This window comes from Crocodylus siamensis, chromosome 7 (assembly GCF_052110815.1).
Source record: "Crocodylus siamensis isolate JL-2025a chromosome 7, ASM5211081v1, whole genome shotgun sequence".
Taxonomy (NCBI): Eukaryota; Metazoa; Chordata; order Crocodylia; family Crocodylidae; genus Crocodylus; species Crocodylus siamensis.
This window is the reverse complement of record NC_143401.1, coordinates 35,586,631-35,607,055: the sequence shown is the minus strand read 5'-3', so window position 1 is coordinate 35,607,055 and position 20,425 is coordinate 35,586,631. Positions and strand designations below refer to the sequence as shown.

The 20,425-nt window shown below is 41.5% G+C and overlaps 1 protein-coding gene across 3 annotated transcripts in view; it reads right to left on the bottom strand.

Annotated features, from left to right (window-relative positions):
* Positions 1-20,425, bottom strand: part of TSPAN14 (tetraspanin 14) — an 87,105-nt gene that overhangs the window by 63,459 nt on the left and 3,221 nt on the right. Inside the window, exon 2 of one of the 3 annotated variants that reach the window (XM_090057779.1) lies at positions 17,406-17,615. The exons of the other annotated variants lie outside the window; for them this stretch is intronic. The gene's annotated coding sequence lies outside the window, so the exon portion shown is untranslated. The remainder of the gene's footprint in view (positions 1-17,405; positions 17,616-20,425) is intronic. 3 annotated transcript variants of the gene reach the window in all.

Sequence of the window (20,425 nt, the reverse complement as noted above, 5' to 3'; positions counted from 1 at the left end):
AGGATGTAAAATTTCAGTTCAAAACTTAAGCTGCAATGAAAAAAAGTAATGTAAAACTATTTAGCTAAAGAATGCTGCAGTTTCCAGTAACAGCCAGTTCCACACCCTCAATTCCACTGTTATCTACAAAATCCCAGAATCCAAGGCTTTTTATAGTCATTCTCTGGTCAAAGATTTTAACCCCCTCAGCACAAAATACAGGTCAAACAGGACTGGCTTCCTTCCCCAGTCTAGTTTCTATAGTGACATGGGTCTCACAAGAGACAAGGGGAAAACTATGATGTTACAAACTTCCAAATACTTGGGAGGGAAGGAAAGAGAGAAACAAGGGAGGGTGGAACAGCACTGAATAAACTGAGCCAGAATCTCAGCTGATATGAACATACCAATTGGATGTTAATATATGTCAATTCACTTCACTAGTTTTTAAAAAAATCGTTTAATCAACTCTTGGCAAATGCAAAGTCAATGTGGAAATAAATAAAAAGAGTGTAGGCACAGCAAGGTAGCAAGAATTAGGGTAAAGAGAGAAAAGTCTAATTTTAGGAACACTGTAAGGAAGATAGGAGATAGAAACTGAACTACCTTCTTCCTCCATCCAGTATGAATGAACACGTGTGTTATGGTGGCATTTTTACTGATGACAAAAGAAGGGGTTAAAAACAGAAAGAAAGAAAAAAAGCTTGACAGAAGAAATCAGGAATTCACCTATAACCTCAACAATAAAGCTTTCAGGAGTAACCTGGGGGATCTTTTGCATGCAACAAAAGTCTTCTATTGAATACACACTCACGCATAACCCAGCTGAGGACAAAATACCGCCTACCGTCTAATCAAATAGCAACATAGAAATCAAATGAAGCCATTTTTAAAATAAATTATTAACCTGTATTCCAATTCATTGTTTACATTGTAGTCAAAACATAGGTAACACACTTGCAGTTTCTATTGACTGATTTCTAACTTCAAAGCAAACAAACCCAAAAAAGTAGGCATCCCAGAAAATAAAGAGTTATATTATGCAATAGAAGTCCTCAAAAGGTTACTTCCCAATGGAGAAAATTAAGGAGCAACACCAATGAGCTCCTAATGGAATTCCCTTCATTTCCTTCTGGCAAAAAAACCCCAAACAAAACAAAACAACCTCCCACTACCAGCCTTCAAGAAATTACTCTTTTACCAGTGGTCCAAGGATTTATAAGCGCTCTATTCCAACACTGCCTCACCACCCACCTGAAAAATAATATAGTGACAGGCTCCTTAAAGAAAATGCGGTATGATAAAGATACTGAGCTTTGAAGCCTTTTTTAAAATTACCATATTTACCTGAATCCAAGATGAGCCCCACCCCCTTGAATATTGGTGGGGGAAGCCCCTCATCTTGAATTTGAGTAGAAGGTGCAGGGGAAGGGGACCAGGCAGCTGCTGCAGCTCTGGCTCCACCCCTCACCCAGCTGCTAGTGCTGCTACCAGGCCAGGCTGGGGCCAGAGCAAACATGTTCGATGCCATGCGCTTGAGCAAGGCCAGAGCTAGGCAAGAGCCAAAGCAAAGGTAGCACAGGCTGAGTGAGGGGAGGGAGAGGCAGACAGCAGGGGAAACAAATGACAGGGGGCAAGGTGCTCAACTTCCCCACAGCCTGCCCCCTTCCCCACAGCCTGCCCCCTTCCCCCCCCCGCCCAACACTGCCTGCCCCCATGCCTTCCCTGCTGGAGGAATGATGGAGGAATTTCAGATGACCCGCCAAAGACCAGATTCTATACGTGGAAAATTATAACAAGTTTATCAATTCCTGTAAAGAATCTAATTATTGGGGGGGGGGTCATCTTAATTTCAGAGTTATTTTGGATTTGAGTAATTATGTTAACATTACATAGGAATGAAGGAAAAAATAAACCAAAGCAATATCCTGTTGTGGGACTCAGTTTGTACCCATAAGTTTTCTACTCCACAATATATAATGTGCCATTCAGGAGGTGTTATCTTACAGAGACTGAAGAGCAGTTCAATTAAAGGTTAATCTGAAAAAACTTTGTCATCCTCCGCCCCAGAACTGATTTGTTTTATAGACAAACTGAGCAGCTGTCCAAGGCAGTGTTACTTATGCTTATTGGCAATCAGTAGCTTCCAAATGGCCAGTGGTTAGTTGTGCCAGTGGCTCTCAATCTTGTTAGACTCAAAAAATGTCAACTAAGTAACTCACTTTTTGACTACAGAATATAGTAAAACAATTCTTCTATGCAAAAAACACACAAAATACCCATAACAGGTTAAAAGAATGGTCACCAACCAGGCAATCTCAACTGCCTGGTCGATCATGGAGCCTCTGACAGCCTATCAGAGGCTCCACAATTGAGAGCAGCAGGATGCATGTGGCTGGGCTGAGCCATGCCTCCTGCCACCCAGGCCTGGTTAAGCATGGTCAGAATCTGGGTGGCTTGTCCAGGAGTGGGGCATTAGATCCCGGGGTCCCCTTTAAACTTACAAAAAAGGTTGGAGACCACTGGTTTAAAATGTTTTTAACCTTATGAATCAGGGGGGATAAAAATCAATGATATTTCTTTCAAATTAAAAAAAAAAGACCAAAAAAAAAAAATCAGATTTTTTTAATTTAATCATATTTAAGATGCTTTTTAAAAATCATAGAATCATAGAAGAGGGTCAGAAGGGGCCCTGTAGATCTTCAAGTCCAACCCCCTGCCTGCGCAGGACAAAAACTGGGCTCAAATGACTCCAGCCAGGTAGGCATCAAGCCTCTTCTTAAAGACCCCCAGGGTAGGAGCCAGAACCACTTCCCTTGGAAGTTGATTCCAGATCCTAGCTGCCCTGACTGTGAAGTAGTTCTTACGGATGTCTAATCTAAACCTATTCTCCAACTACTTGTGGCCATTATTCCTTGTTAAGCCAGGAGGCGCTAGGGAAAACAAGGTCTCTCCCAAACCCTTCTGGTCCCCCCTAGTGAGTTTATAGATGATCACCAGGTCCCCCCTCAGCCTTCTCTTGTGAAGGTTGAACAGGTTCAGGTCCTGCAGTCTCTCATTGTAGGGTCTGCCCTGTTGTCCTCAGATTATGCGGGTGGCCCTCCTCTGGACCCTCTCAGCATTGTCCACATCCCTCCTGAAGTGGGGCGCACAGAACTGGACATAGTACTCCAACTGTGGCCTGACCAGTGTTGTGTAGAGGGGGAGGATCACCTCCTTGGCCCTACTTGAGAAGCATCAGTGGATGCATGACAAGGTCCGGTTAGCCCTGCCAACCGTGACCTCGCATTGTCGGCCCATGTTCATCCTGGAGTCAGTAATGACTCCAAGATCCCTTTCTGCCTCCATGCTCTCAAGAAGGGAGTTTCCCATCTTATAAATGTGCTGCTGGTTACTACTGCCCAAGTGCAGCACCCTGCACTTGTCAGTATTGAAACTCATCCTGTTTTTGTTAGCCCACCCCTGTAACCTATCCAGGTCTTGCTGCAGTCTTTCCCTCCCTACTAGTGTGCTCACTTCACCCCAAATCTTGGTATCATCAGCAAATTTAAACAGGTTGCTTTTCACTCCATCGTCCAAATTGCTGAAAAGGAAATAGAACAGCGCGGGCCCAAGGACTGAGCCCTGGGGGACTCCACTGCCCACTTCTCCCCAAGTCGAATATGACCTGTCCACCACCACCTGCTGAGCATGACCCTTTAGCCAATCTGCAATCCATCTGACTGTGTAGGCATCAATGCCACAATCACCTAGTTTTTTAATGAGGATGGGGTGGGAGACGGTGTCAAAGGCCTTGCTGAAGTCCAGAAAAACTACGTCCACGGCGACACCTGCATCCAATGCTTTTGTGACCTGATCATAAAAGGCAATCAGGTTGGTCTGACATGACCTGCCCCTAACGAAGCAGTGCTGGTTGCCCTTGAGCATCATCCCTGAACCTGGCCCATCACAGATGTGTTCCTTGATGATCTCCTCAAAGAGTTTCCCTAGGATTGAGGTAAGACTGACGGGCCTATAGTTGCCCGGGTCCTTCCTCCTCCCTTTTTTAAAAGATGGGGGCCACGTTGGCTATCTTCCAATCATCTGGCACCTGGCCCAAGCACCACGAGCACTCGTAAAGCTATGCCAAGGGCCCTGCAATAACCCCTGCTAGCTCCCTCAACATCCTGGGGTGGAGAGCATCTGGACCCGCTGATTTGAACACGTCCATCCCCTCCAGAAGCTCTCTAAGCTGGTCCTCCCCAAAAAAATAGTTTTAATTTAAGGTATGTTAAAGCTCAAAGATATCATCATGGAATAGGGATTGCAGCTTCTAATTATACCTTATTTGAGACAATACATTCAGGTTTATAAATAGGTCACAACAGGCCATGGACTATATTAGGGGTCTAATCTTATGGAGTTTCCAGAGTGTCCTCTATGGATCAGTAAAGATTAAAGAAACCACTCTACCCGAAGGGACTCAGTGCTCAATCTAGAAGATCCCATTAAGCATCTCTGTGATGCTTAGTTTCAGTTCTCAGACTGTAGATTTGCATCTCCATAGATAATATCCATGTTAACAGCAGTATATGCAGAGGAGAGAACGGACCTGATTTTATTCAATCCACCCTCTTGTCTCTGCAAATTTGTATACATAGAGTCAAGCCCTTAACTCTCCCTAAAAGTGCAAAGTTTCAAGAAGATGAATGAATAAAGGATATAAAAAAAAAAACCAAGAATGCACTTTTTGTAGAAAACAATGATTAAATCAAGGCTTCCTGACAAATGATTTAAATCCATTTGGTTTCAATCAAATCTATGCTGCTATGAATTCCTATTTGAAATCTCAGGGATCTGTGTTGTAGCCATGTTGGTCTGAGACAAAAAGGAATACAGAGCTCTAAAACTCTTGGTTCAGAGGTGATATTTTTTATTAGACCAACTAAAAACAGCAAAAAGTTATCTTTCTTTGCCTTCTTTGAGGCACACGTGCCCTTCTTCATGCTGAGGGGAAATCAAAGATTGTGAAGGATTGTATAAATCTGTAGGTTTATCATGTAAATTATGTTTGCACACCTAACAGTGCTAACATTGCATGGCACCCTGTGGCATCCTTGAAATGATCTCAAGGCACCCCTGGATGCTGCATCAAGCTAGTTGAGAATCACTGAGCTATGAGACTATAGGGGCAGAAGAGTGAAGTGAACTGGATGGCGTAAAACTCTTTTTTCCAGGATTGTAAAACAGCTAGGGCAAATCCTCTTCATACCCCAAAATAGCATAAGTGTTGCACTTTTCTCCACCACCACAGCTCTTCCATAGATCCAAGGAAGAAATATAATCTTCAAAGAATTTTAGGAAAACTTTTCTCTCTTACATTTAAAACTGAAACTTTGATACATAAAGTTGCACACAGGTTGATACTGTACAATCATTTAAGTATAGAAAAAAAAGTGACATCCTCAAGGACTGAGCACAGAGGAAAGTATACTAGTTTTTAGCTGAAACTTTCTGCTGTTAAAGTTTCAGTGGACAGCTAAGGCCATAATTAAGTTCCAGATTCTGCAAATAAACACTTATGTCTATGAAGTGATTTTCTAAGTCAAGTCCCTTGGGAACAAATCATGTGGCTAAGGTTGCCAGCTCTGACACACCCAAGGTCAAGGTCCACATTGCAAGTACATACATAATATCCACAGATTTAACAACATTATTGTCTCCACTTTCAGGACGTTCGGGAGAGGGAAAGTAGAACTGAAAATTAAATTACAGATTGGATCTATAAACATTCAGGCAGCTTTACAGCATGCACAGAAAAGCTTGGTTTATGTTCTACATGAAGAGCCTAATAAGGACTCTAATGCTTTTTCTTGAAGGCCAAGCTATCTTTACTAAGAACTGGCTTTACTCCAAAGATCACACTATGGTTGATAAACAAAAATTTGGGGAGAATTTTCATAAGAGTTCTTGCACGGGTGAGATCACTACAAATAAAATCTCCAGGTTAAAGAGCATCAGACCATAGATTTGAACCCAGCGTGTACAAGTTGTGAATATGTTCTTTAGACTGTCCACCTACTGACCCTTAGCAATATTCACTTTGAAAATATTTTACAACTGCAGTTAATATTTGGAAGACCAAAAAACAGGTTCTGTACAGTGCATAGAAACACTTACAAACTGAGAAGGTCAGGTGTGTTTTGTATCTTGAACCTAGTTTTGTTAAATGCAATCAATTTGTCTGCAGATGGAAGTAAAGGAAAGAATTTGGAAACACAACAGTCACATGAGATTTACAAGTTAGATGCAGGGAGGAGTGGGGGGCAGAGGGATGCAGAACAAAACTTAAGGAAAAGTTGACACACTGTTATTAATAGCCATAGCTCTTACTAACCAAACAGGAGACATGTTGATGTAGACCAGAAGAAATATTTAAAATCAGCATTAAGTGGCAGCAGCCCACAATGATTTTGAAAAAAGACAAAAATATTTTTTTTGCCCAGTACATAACCAGTGACATAATATACTCCACTAGTGACACACAGAACATACATAAAATAAAACAATCCAGTTTCCCAATATGAAAGGTAATCTATTTCAAAACAACTCCCCTGTCAAAACCTCCATCAAAACAGATGGGAACTATGAAAAAAGCGGTTTGTTTTCCCGTGCAAAGATTTCAGACCCACTTTAGTTTCAGCTGCCATTCACAGGTATACTGCCAGTGTAATCTGGTGGTGGATCTGAGGGCCACCACATGAAAAAAAGTAACAAGAAAATGTTGCCCCAGGTTCATATACATGTTGGGAGGCCATTAACATGTTCTTTCACGGTGCTTATTTTTACAGAAATACAACACCACCACAACTGAACCTCATTAAATAAACAAGGCTAAACATGGATTGATCCAGGGCATCCAACTATTAACCATCAATTAAAGTATCATTTTTCCAGGAAGAGTCAGTTTTCGATGCTTCAAAGAAAGGCAAAAAATATTCCAGTCGATGTAGTAATCCTATACAACAGTGGCTCTCAGCATTTTTAGATTCAAGGCACCTCTCGTTAGACTCAAGACATGCCCTGGAAAATATGCCAACTCTTAGTTTCCACTTGTGTTCTGACTATAGAAAAATAATGCAGCAATATTTCTGTTGCAGCAAACTCAGAAAGACCACAACAGGGCAGAACATTTTTTTTAACACTATGGATTCCTATTTGAAACTTCTGGGTTTATCTTGTGAATCAAGTTTCCACACCTAACAGTGCCAACAATTCATGAAACCCCACACCACCCTTGAAAGGATCGCAAGGCACATCAGTGTGCCAGAGCACTCCACTGAGAATTACAGTTAAATTATCAGATAACATCCTGAAGCACGTAGTAGAGTTGCAATTATCTTAGCTTACACAATATTATCAAGTGTTGCCAGGTCTAACATATTTATGATAGCATTATAGGAGTTTCCTGGCGTTTCAAGATTTGTTTGAGTCTCATTAATGATTCAGAGGGTTCAAGAACTATTTCTTTAAAAAACCTCCAATGCAAATAATCCAAAAATGCAAATTTTAACTTGCTAGATAACAACATTATCTAACATCTTTGAATTGAATTAAACATCTTCTATGATCATAGAGCCTTCAAGAGGGGAGAGTGCATTTTGCTATCGCTATCAAATATGGCTTTCTTGTTCTACTTCTTTCCTAATAGAGAAATATTTACTGAATATACTACTTTTTCGGTATCTTATTGATATTTTTACAACCATTATCTAAAACCAGGTCTGTACCATGGCTAGGACTTGGTTGGTCCTTGGTATAATTAAATGATTTCCTCGTTCTAGACCTTATTCCAAGAGAACATAGGACTTCTAATCAGATATATATAGCTGATATATAGAAAATACCTTTAGCTTTTCCTAACTTTATTTAATTTATACTCTTCTAACTCATTTGCTACTCTTTACCCCACAATTCTTTCATGGGTATCAAATTGTGCATTTTAGGCACCTAGCAGAACAACTTTCTTATTGAAGAATATTTCACTTTCAGCTGAGTTGTGCTTGTAATTGCTTATCTTTGGGAAGTAGGCCTTTTAATGGTTTTATATTTATGTATTACTGGACATATTATTTCATTTGCTCTATGCAGAGTAGACTAAGTGCAAGGGATTGCAGATCTTATTGCACATATCACTTCATCTTTATCTGTAGGTCTAACAGAATTACTCAAAGTTGGTTGCAGTGTTGTGTGTTGAGAATATATTATCTATCATTCTAAGAAACTCAAAAGGATGCATTAGTAGCGGCAGCCTAAAACCTCCAGTAAATTCCCAGATGTTTTATTAGAGAGGATTTAAAATGTCTTTTGTGCACAACAGAAATAGATATTTACAGATCATGCTTTTTTCTCATTTTATTTGGTGACCTACACCTAAATGCCACTACTCCTGAAGTTTACTCCTGAAGCACTTTAATCCATATTTATGTGCACCAGCTTCTCTCTCAGGACTTTCAGCAGCTCACAAGCTGGTAATGGTTTCTCCTTCCCTGCTGCTGACTTCTTTTGATAAACTATGGGCACATCTATCTACATTTCACCTTATGGCAATGTAGCAATGTGCTACTTGTGTCTACACTTGATGGCCAGCTATGTCACCATAGTGGTGTGGTCCCTGTGTATAGCAGGCCCCTATGGTGACACAGCGGTGAAATCTACTCATGTGCCACACACCCAGTGCAGATGCACCTTATATCTAGCAACATTCCAGCCCTGTGAATCATTTCACTAACAGTAACAGACACAGAAAATTTTAGCACACAAAATAAGAATCTAGCAATACATTTATCGCCTAGGTTTCCACCATTGCCATGTGAACATTTGAAGACTTTCTTCTCTTTAAAAACCTGGATTATTTACATTATATTTAGTCTGACTTTTAAATGCATGTTTTGTTTACCTTTTTCCTTGTCCTTAAATATTCATTTAAACCTTAGATAGGCTGCTATCTGGAAGATTGCACTAACTTCACAGACAAAGAAGTATATATGGCTTGGACTGCTTCCATCTAAAAAAATGGAAACAAATGTTCCAGAAAACTAAAGCAATTTAGTTTATACTATGGAACTAGCAACAATTTGCCTCAAATATCTTCTTTTGGGATGAGAAGGATTTCAGAGCACCTGTTTCCCTCTCCTTTCCAACTCACTTGAAACTGTTGATTGTTTGCCAAATGCCCTCCTAGGCAGTGAGAGGCAAGGATTTCTTAGGACAGTACCTTTTCTTGGACCAACTATGTAGTTAGCATAGAGGTAAATAAGCTTTTGAATGGAAGACATTCCTCCTAAGGTCTCTAGAGATTCTCCATTCAAAAGCTTGCCTATCTTTACCCCAACTATATACCTTTGATCTAATCAAAGGTATCACCCTAAGAACTCCTTGCCCCTTGAATAATTTCTGGACTGTCACAGCTACAACACCACTCTTACACCCCTAGGCAGTGTCATACATACCAATAAGGTATCTTAGATAGTGGATCTTTGCCCAGTCTTCAGATACCTAGCAATACCAATTATTCCCATTCCAGAAAGACACAGTCCTACTGCGATAGTAGATAAGTAGGATCTTCCTTGCAGAAGATAGTATACATTTTCCTTAACACTGAACCCCTGCAGAGAGTCATTTGTCTTTGGATTGTTTAATCTTCTTTTGAACCTGTGATGGACTACAAATTTTACTGTGATATTTCCTGTGCTAAGGATGTTCACATTGTTATAATATTGCACAACTCAATTTACATCCTTAGCTTGTGCACAGTAAAGAAGGGGTTAAGTGCCAGGGCAGACCTTTAGCATGAGCAGTCTTGAATGACTTTGTTGACATATTAATAAAAGGTTAGAAGGCTAGGGGGTCTGGAAAGGAGAGAAACACAACAAAATAGGGAGCAGACTGGGGAAAAAACAGCCTGGCATGTCTGGGGGCAGAAGAGTCTTGGGACTGAGACAAGTAGAGAACATCTTAGGAGCTGGAAAGACTGGGAAGGGAACAGTTGAGTATCTTGGGTAGTGCTCAGGGCAGTGCAGGTTGGATTGGGGTCATAGGGACTGCCTAACCTCTTTGAATGGGACAGAAAACTTCTGGCTGGCTGGCCTTTGCATCAATAAATGCCTTTACTGAAGAGACGGTCTGCTTTGCTGTTTGGAGGTCAGTTGTGCTAGGTCCCCCCCGCAGAAGGTGAAGCCCCTCTCTCAGGAGTGGAACTGAATACTTGTTCCATGTGCCAGGGCCATGGAGGAGAACCAGAGAAAGTGAAAGTGAGAGGCTGTAAGGTCAGGGTCTTACAGAGGGAGACCTGGGCTCCCCCCTGGTTCTAAAAGCCAAGCTTGGGCTGACTTCAGGGGACTCTCTCAGACCAAACAAGGCTACAGTAGTCCCAAGCAAGCACCCCCCATAGCAGGGACGGGCTGGATCCAGTCAGCAATGGACTCCATTTTCCAGCCACCTCTGCGCATGGCGGGGGCTGGTCTCCATGGAGATCCCAGCCACAGCTGTGAACCTGAAGGCTGGGGTTGCCGTGGAGACCAGCCTGAGCTGCTCTGGCAGGGTGGGTGGCACAGCAGAGCAAGGGGCTGCTTGGGAGCTGCTGGGATCTGGTGATGGGGACAGCTTGCTCCGGAGCCAGGGCAGGGCCCCAATCTGTAGCCTGCACGCTCCAGACAGGGACATGCAGGCAGTGAATCATGGCTCTGCCCTGGGGGCTCCTTGCAGCAGTGACAGCCTGGTCTGGAGCAGGGGCAGAGCTGTGATCCCCTGCCCGAGATCCCCTGCCCAGATCTGAATATCTGGCAGGCTAGAGATCACGGCTGCCCTGGATCTGAAGCAAACTGTCCCCATCGCAAAATCCCAACGGCTCTGAAGCAGTGCCCTGGCTCTGCTGCGCACCCTACGAGTGCAGCTCTGGGTCTATTAAGGAAGCCTAGTTTTTCCAATAAGATCCATCAATTTCAGGAAGAAGAAGGAGGAGTCTTTTATTTATTTGTGGTATTATTTTAAATTAAGTACATTTTTAATTATTTTATTTTTTTCTATTTAGTACTCCTGCTCCCTGCTAATCCACTTGACAAAGTAGCCTGCTGCCTATGAAAGCTTATGCCTTTTTGAATGAGTTAGAAGAATGCAAAACAACTCTGTGGACACAGACTTAGGTTAAAGGAACACTGATAGAAGATAAAAGATCTGTATTATATATACACCTGATAGGATGCAACTTCAATTTGTTATTTTATAAGCTAGATTCATTAATAACATTTTAAAAAAATCTTTAATATATTAGAATGTAATTTTTAAAAAGGGAGACAAGACAAAGCAAGCAGCTTCCTTTGCAGCCATGGACAACTTAAAATACTTTTAGACATACCTTCCTCTATCATTAAAGGTCATCACATCTTTAGTTCCAAGTTTACCTAATTCTGTCCAAATGTAAGTGTTCCTACACTTCTTATTTCTAACATAACTGATTTTAATAAGAAGATTACTGTATCCAGGTTCCTTTACAATTCTTCTTTCTTAAAAAAAAATATGGAGAAAAAAAATCTTCAATTGCAATCTTTAGTTAAAAATCAATTACTTACTTTTTGGCCTTGGAGGCTGAGAATATGCTCAAGGCAGAAAATTTCCTTCTATTTTTGCAACTTCAAAAAAAAAACCAAAACCAAAAAACCAACAAAACCAAAACAATAGTGTTACTTTAAGAAGCAGGAAAAAAAAGAATTCCAACACTGTCGGCTGTCCAAAAGTAGCAAATATCAGGAAACAAGTGCATTTTTCCGTGCAATACCAACTAAGTTATTCATATTTGTTTCACATAATGATGTTCCCCCCATCCTCCCTGCATCATGGAGGTGTGACATGAGGCTGAATTCTTAAGATTTTGATGGCTGTCTTCTTGATAATAGAACAGCTGTTTCCAAATACAGGAAGGTCTCTTATTTTTCAGGTCATATTCAATCACCATAGAACATATCTTCCTTTTGGGCAAATAATATCAAGCTTGCAGAACATTCAAAGTTTATTTCAGAGGTGGCTGCAAAAGAATGTAGGCTGGCTTCATTCAAATGCAGACGTTAATTAGCGGCAGCCTGAAGTTAGGCAGCAGGCAGGGTAGATTTGCATGTTAGACTAACTAAATAAAATATATAGAGAGCATAAGCTTTCATGAACTCAAGCTCACTTCACCAGATGCTGTGAAAGGACAAGCAGAGACATCAGTGTAGAGTTTTGTGATGTAAATACGTAAGGTGGAAAGAAAGGAGAGAAGGGACACTGCTAGCAGAAGAACCCATAGGAACAAAGGGGTCATGAAAAATAATCCAGGTAGTGGGATAAGAATATATTTGTGTCACCTGCTTACAGTGCCTGTCTGCTGTCAGACAAATGGGGTCCATGTTTTGCCCTTTCACAGCATCCAATTAAATGAGCTTGTTTGTGAAAGTTTATGCTCTACGTATACAAATGCATACTCTACAAAAGGTGCATCTCTACCCTGCCTTTGTTCAAAGATGCAGACAGGACCCTATTTTCCATGCAGTTCCCCAGAGCAGTGGTCTCCAAAGTGGGGTGCGCAACATGATTCATTGAGGTGCGAGAAGAAAATATTAGAACTTTTCTTTCTTATTTTTTAGATAAAAAATAAATATAAATAGATTAAGCTTTACTAATATTTAATATACGGATTGACACTGGTGCCCTCACTCAGTCCATGTCAGATGGTCACATGTCACATATGGTACGCGAGTAGTACATGTATATAATTAATAAATAAACATACATACATATATGGGGTGGTACTCAAAATTTTTTTTACTGATAGGAGTGCATGACTGAAAAAGTTTGGAGACCACTGCCCTAGAGTGTCACAAATGCATGGGTCACAAGGGAAGGGGAGGAGGGGCGGAAATGGCTTTGCGGCCGCAAAACCAGCTCAACCTCTCCTCGTGATTATTATTCCACCTGCTAACAGAACCTTTCAGACAGAGGTAGACTTGAGCAGCTTTCAAGAAAGACCTAGCATGTAGAACCACAAAGATGCAGGGAATGCAAGAAAAAGAAAGTCACTCCAGGGGAACTTCATTTTCAGCATCTCACCAGCCTGTGCAGCTGTGATAAAAGCTAATGCCAGGATTTTTGTGCAAAAGTGTTCCCCGCTTCTCCCAAGAGATAAAAATAAACCAGCATAAAACCACCAGGAAATCCCCACACACCTCCCCAGGAACCGGTGTGGTGCAGCCCAATTTAATCAAGGCTCATGCTGCTACAGAAAAACAACAAAGGAAACCAGGCTGCTGCAGCTGACTGCCAACATCTCTTTCCCCAGCCCTCCCCCACCACACACAAGGCAGGGAAGGGGTCATGAGAAACCCTCAATTGTGTTTCACTAGAAGACTCTGTATTCTCCCTAGGGAAAGTGGGAGGGGGGCTTGGCCTCCCACCTCTTGTGAAGAACACCAGAAAATAACATGGTGTAAAGAACAGATCAAGGCAGCAAAGGAATGCCTGTATTAAAAGAGCTGACATTCACACAGACTCAGCTGCCCTACTTAACACCAATTATGAGAGTAGCCCTCCTAATTTAAAAAATCTTTTAAAAGACAAAGGGTGAATTACAAAAACTTTCCAGTCAGTGCCTTGAGCAAAGAGATCATTGCTAGCTGTTCAGCATCTTGAAGTGAGACAAGAAACTGCCATCAACAGGCTGGCAGCAGCACTGGTTACAAAGGAAGTACAACCCAGATGTGAAAACAAGAGGAAGGACATTTTCCAACCTTATTTATAGCTGGTGGGTGACTGCTTTAAAATTCAAAGTGCCTGCAGAGCTGCCAGAACATCAAGATCTGTCTTTAAATAAATAAACAAATAAATAAATAGTGCCTTCCTGCCCCCATCCTCTGGTATGGAGAAGGCCCTTACCACAATACCCCTGCTCAGAACATCCTGGGGTGTGGTAAACCATAGGCAGAGGGGAGCCAGCATAGGGCTGTGGAAAGCTTTGGTCCCCGATTTGATTTTGTGGAGATTCAGCCCAATTTGGTAGCTGAATCTCCAAATCCGAATCAAAATCAGAGGACCCTTTAATCTCTCCAAATTGAATCAGAACCCTCCGAATCAATTCGGAGATTCGGACATAGACACGGCTTTAAACGTTTTTTCACATACCTCTAGGGAGCAGGTGGCTCGTGAATGCTGTGATGCTGGGGTGCATGGAGTGTCCCACAGAAGCATGGGGGGCTCCCCAGCGTGCTCAGCAGCAGACCCGGAAGTGAACCAGAAGCACTTCCAGTCCACTTCTGGGTCCAGTGGGGGTCCCCCCGGCTCAGTGACTGGTGCCTCCTGGGTCTGGGGGGCACCCAGGGTCCCCCCGTGGCCAACCAAGCTGGAGAGCTGCAGGAGGGGCCCCACATGCTCCCCAGTGGACCCAGAAGTGGACCAGAAGCACTTCCAGTCCACTTCCAGGATTGCTGCCAAGCACATGGAGGGGCCCCCTGCACTCTTGTGGGACACTCCATCCGCCCCAACATCAGTGTTCACAAGCCGCACTGGTATCTTGAAGTACGTAGAAAAAACATTTAAAGTTGTGTCTATGGCTGAATCACTGCTTCTCTAAATAAGCATCAAATCTTCAGATTCGGATTCAGCTGAATCGCATCAGAAACAGTGACCCAAATAAACAAACTGAACCACTGCCTCTGATTCGGACCAAATCTGAATCGAATAGGGCCCGCTTAACACACCTCTGCTAGCTGGCCACTTCCCCAAGACCTGGCTGCGTTTCAGTGGTGTAAGCACTGCTCTTACAGGAGACCATTATGTGCAATTTCTGTCCCTAGCCCTAAACTGGTATAAACAATTGGAAACCAGTTCATATCTGTAACACAACAGAAGTTCAGTGCACATAAACCACTTTCAAAATGGCTGAAGCCAGTTTAAGACAAACCTGGATGGATATAGTATGAGACTTCATTGATTTAACTTAAACTGGTTTACTGAACTTCTGTCCCTGATCCCACCCCCCTACCCCCAAAATCAAGCTGTCTGCTCCATCAGGGAAGGAAGGAATGCTCTAGCACCCCTCTGGCTTCTGGCCCGGGCTACCGAAGGGATGTGACTGCATTTCTGGAATCAAAAGTGAATGTCTGTTTACTTACTTATCAGTTCAGATTAAACTAACCTACCAAGACTGAATCCATCCAGCCTCAGGCTTTTTGACTGTCTGTACTTAGCCCAAGTGGTGGAACCACCTCTTTGGGACCTTCTCCTTCCACTACAGTTCAGTTTTTAATTTCACTTAGGTAAGAAAGAACGACTTCCACAAAACCTGCCTGCCTCTTTCTTGTCCTGCCTGAAGGTTAAGTGCTTTCTCTACTAGAGTTTAGCAGCAAATTGTCTGAGGGGAAATAAAGAGTGGGCATGAAGAGAATCAGTTTTTTAACTTAGCCATCAGAGAAACCTGCTGTCACACTAGAGACTGAAGTTCAACACCTTGTGCACTTCATCAGGTGTAAAGTAATTCACCACATCTTCCCCAGAGATATCAGCCTGTGCCTTTTACCACAGGCTCCTCCCCTTGCCTGCCCCTAAGGCAAAAAGCAGCCAAAAAAAAAAAAAGTCATGCCCTTTCTGCAATAATAAAATTCATAGTTCTCAGCCATCGGATGCCTCACACCACAGCATGTCATTTTGCTTCCTATTGCTGGCCCTGCTGCAGCAACAGGAAGCTGCCTTTCTATCTCTATGCTACATGTATTATTGAGAGAAAACACCTTTTCAAAGCAAACAGGATATTAAATATTTAAACTGGCACAGAAACTGAGACAGCTTTTTAAAACAGGAAGGGTGGCCTGTTAAAAGGACTGTTAGATGACAAGCTCCATTGTAAAAACCTTACTAGTCAACTCACTGAAGATAAACCACACACTACCCCTACCAACTGATACCATTACAGTGTCACCTACAGCCTAAGCCAGAGTCCATTAAAAAACAATGAAAGAACTAACCAGGTGTAAGTATGTGAGCCCAAGTCCATTATTACACAGAATTTCATCACTATTAGTTATTTATGTGTATTCTTATTCATAACACCAGACAAAGTGGAAAAATTCAGTTAAATATGCATACAGAGGCTGGAAAAATGATTTGGAAATACCCAAGGCAAAGAAACAGAGGAACTGTGAGCCACAGGCTTCCTTAAAGGCTTCTAAGTTCATGATTAAGTTATAAGAACAGCATTTCCAAAGATTTCTGCTCCTGGTATTCAGAGGACAAGGACCTAACATAGCAATTCTCCAAGGAGAGTGAATGTTTGCTTGCAGAGATAAGCAAAACTAAGAATTTGCTTTAAGAAAAAAAAAAAAAAAAAAAAAGAACAAGAAGAGAGATACCTCCTTTGTTGGTTGGTTGGTTTGGGTTTTTTTTTTGGGGGGGGGGTAAGGGGGAAAATGAGGGGCGCTGCTTTGCTTCTGAAAGAGGAAGAGATTCAGGAAACCCAGAAGACAAACCAGTGTCAGACATGTTCTCCAGCTGGATTCTAGTGAGGTCAGAAGAAAGTGGACAAAGAGAGCCTCATTTCTGCAGCCTGACAGGAAAACAAATTTTGGATGCATTTCATCTTGGGTGCTGCATTTGAATTTTAGTTTCCAACAACATAATATTTTGATGCTGGGCTTCAGTGCTGGATTCAGGAAATAAACAGCATAGCAAAAGTGCTCACATGGTAGACCTGTCAGATTGTAACAAATCTGTTAAATACCTGTCATCAGCAATCTCAGACAAAACAAGAAGAGAATGACAAAATGAACAAGCCAAGCAGAACACAGCCATTATTTGTCAAAATGGCAATATCATATATAATGTCAGCAAAAGCAAGCAATTAGAATGTAATTACAGTAAAAACTAAAACTTCTAGAAAATAGGGTACTATAGGAAATGAGAAAATGAGGGTTTCTAACATCAAGACCAAAATTCCCATCTGCAAACCTGATCATGAAGGAGAACTGTACCAATAACTGAGGACTTGAAAATTAAATTCAGAAAAGTGAAAGCTTCTCTTCAAGTTCATTCAGATCCCAAATTTGGATTTGTTAAACAAAATGATTAGGATTAGAAAAAGGATTAGCTGTGGGATTTAACCAAATATTGTTTTTAGATTTTAACTGTGTTGCATTCAAGCTTCTTTTTTGGCAATTCTTAATATGAAAAACTCATTCAGAATACGTTTTAGCTTTGTTTTTCGTTCAACCCTTCGGAAGCAATTTTTCTGAAATTTTCACCCTAAATTTTTCAGCCAAACCAACTTACTAGATTCAGACTAAATTCATGAAAAGTTTTGGTTCCTCCAAAATTTCACATATCTCAGCAAATAAATGATGCACCAACATGAAAAAAGAACTGCCCACCTCTAAGCTAAGCCTGGAATTTCTTCAGTGAGAACAATACTTCTTCCAAGTATCAATGGACTGCCAAGGTCAACAGGAGACAAGAGGCTGGAAGTCTATCCAGGTTATGTATGGTACTGGTGGCAGGCACTTTCCTGGGGGACCTGGTTTCTCTACCACTGCAGTTTCATACAGCTAAACTGCATACATAACTCCATTTCTTTCTTCCACCTGTAAGAGAGTAGGGCCAAACATGTATCCTTCCATAATAAAGCATGTGCATCAGTTGCACTGAACTGCTTTTCTGTGAAATAGCTTTTTTAAAATCGCCCATCACAAGGAGGGGAGCATTATTCGTGACTTATATCCTGATACTATTCTTAAAAGACAGCATTGATGCCAACATAAAACAGGACAGTAGTACTATTCTCTCTCATTCTCAAGTTAGAACATATTGATCCAGAAGATCGCAGCATACAGAACAATGACATGAAAACAAACCTGTGCGTAGAAACATTTTAGCTGTCTAAGGTAAAGTATGAGCACAAAAAAACTTGTTTGTAACAGACGTAACATATATAAACAACATCTATAGTCTACAGTTATCAAAATGCAGCTTATTAACAGCAGAATTCAGTATGAAACTATTGTAGGAGGGATCTGTATAAACTACTCAGGCAGCAATTTCATGAACTTTGCAGAGTTCATATTATAAAGTATCTGCTAACTAAAACAAAATAAAAGAAAATCATTACCTGATTACCCTCAAATCTGTTCAAACTTTGCAACCAAGGTTGTACAAGCAACCAGACAGCTGGATAGAAACTTTTGTCACAAGAATTCACCAAATCCTTCACTGCTGAAATGTGAAATCTCCATTAACTATGCTTAACTACCCTTGAAAAGTGAGACATCCACTTTGAAACATACTGAGCTAATTGCTTAAGGAATCATTTATCACCCAACTGCCTATTTAATACAATTTTGGTTTTTCACTGCCTTTATCCCAGTTATCAATGTAGCATTATGTATCAGACTAATGTTTGCCTACCATGCCTCAGGCTTTATATCAAAAACAGATTTTTACCTTTACTTCCAGAGGGAAATGCTATAATTAGTGTGTTAATGCATAATGTGTAATCCATAGGCTCAGCCTGCTTTTCTATTTTAGGCAACTCTCACAGTGTTAAATGGTCTTAAAATTGGTAAAAACTGTCCCAAGAGCACCTCCCTTGATGGAACTGGCCTAAGGGCCCTGTTTTCCCATTACAGTTCAGGAGGTAAATTCAGATTACCCTGTACTATAACTATTCTGTGGTTCTTGGAAATAATGGAAAACAGAGCAGGGAGTCGGAACAATCTCAAATGTATTCCTATTTATACTAGCAGTTAGGCAAGATACTTCATAGTCCCAAAGCATGGGTTCTGCCAAGGGTACTTAAACATACTCACGTCCCAAGCACAGAAATAGCAATGGCTCAGAAATCAGGCTGCTGGATCAGAAAACGTTTCAGTGATTGAGTCACTACGATTTTGGAGAAACTGCTTAAAACAGCAACCAAAAATGGGTCACAACCCAAAAATGGGTCACAAGAATATGACGGGTTGCAAACAAACTTTAAAAATGGATTCTCCTTTAAATGAGAAACAGGTGGCAAACAGGGGCTTTCCCCATGTAGGCTGCCAGAGTTCTAGTCTGCAAGGGGCTGCTTGGGACCCCTCCACTCCCCACACACCCATCCTCTACCCCAGATCCTAGGGGGCTGGGGGGCGATGGGCCGGGGCTGAGGGGCACTGGGTCAGGACTGGCCATCGGTGTTTACAGATGGGTCCTGGTACAAAGAAGGTTGACAACCACTGGCTTAAAAGGTCTGTAACTGTCTCCTCATCTGAAAGGATGGGTCCAGATGTAAACACTTGCTTCAGTGGAAGCACTCACAAAGGAAAGGCCCAGTCAACATGGGTAACATGCATGACGGTACCCAGAACAATAATTTGATTCTCCTGTGATGTTTCAGTGAATATCACAGTGCTGCTATAAAAATATTTGTGTGCGCGCATGTGCGTAAGAAAAGAATTCTTTCCCAAAAATTGCTATTTCAAAGACAGACAAGTTTTGCTTTCCTAGAAAAACCATGCATTCAGCATACAAGTTATTCCAAAAAAATAACTGCCCTTTTGTTTAATATTATAAATAAACCAACGCCATATCTCTCAGTGTTAATAATCCAGTGCTCAACACCACCAGTCCTGAGCCAAGCCTGCCCTTGGCATGTGTTCTCAAGAAAACAGAGAAGTTACAAAGCAAAAAACAAACAAACAAGCAAGCAAGCAAAAATACCCCAAAACACCCACAAACATCAAAAGCAGCAAGATTTTTCCTCCCCTGCAGCCTAACTACATTTTTAGCAGTCCGAAATGAATAGATTACATTTCCTACACAATCTCTCCCAAATAAAAATCCTGCATCATGCAAATATCCATTCACAAGAATTTAAAGCTATTTGCATGATCTTAGCTATTTAATGCCAGTATTGCCAGGAACACTAGAAATGTCATGAGGATTCAGAACTGAGGAGGATAACCTGAGACTGTCGTTCTAACTGTCAAATCAATCTTAAAATCGGACACTTACTCTACAGAAGTACCCTGTGACTTCATTATTTTTCCTTAGCAATTTAATTTCCTTATGTTCTCTTCCACATCTAAGTCACCAGATTCAATCATTTAAACCAAAATTACTTATTATCTAAATATTCCAGTATTTAAATACCTTAGAACAGTAGTTGATGAACTCAGAACGAGGGCATGTGTACCCCCAAGCACACACTGTGCTTTACCAAGGGATACTTGCCTATTCTAATACGATAAAAGCCTAAGTCTGACAAACAGCCAATCAGAGTGCAAAGAAGCATTTGGACTAGTGGCAACCCACAGCCATAATGGTGGGGACACAGGGGACGGAGCAGGAGTGGGGGGGCAGCAGCATCTTCCCCCCCTGCCCTGCTCCCTGCAGGTGGCAACGGAGCAGAGGGGAGGAG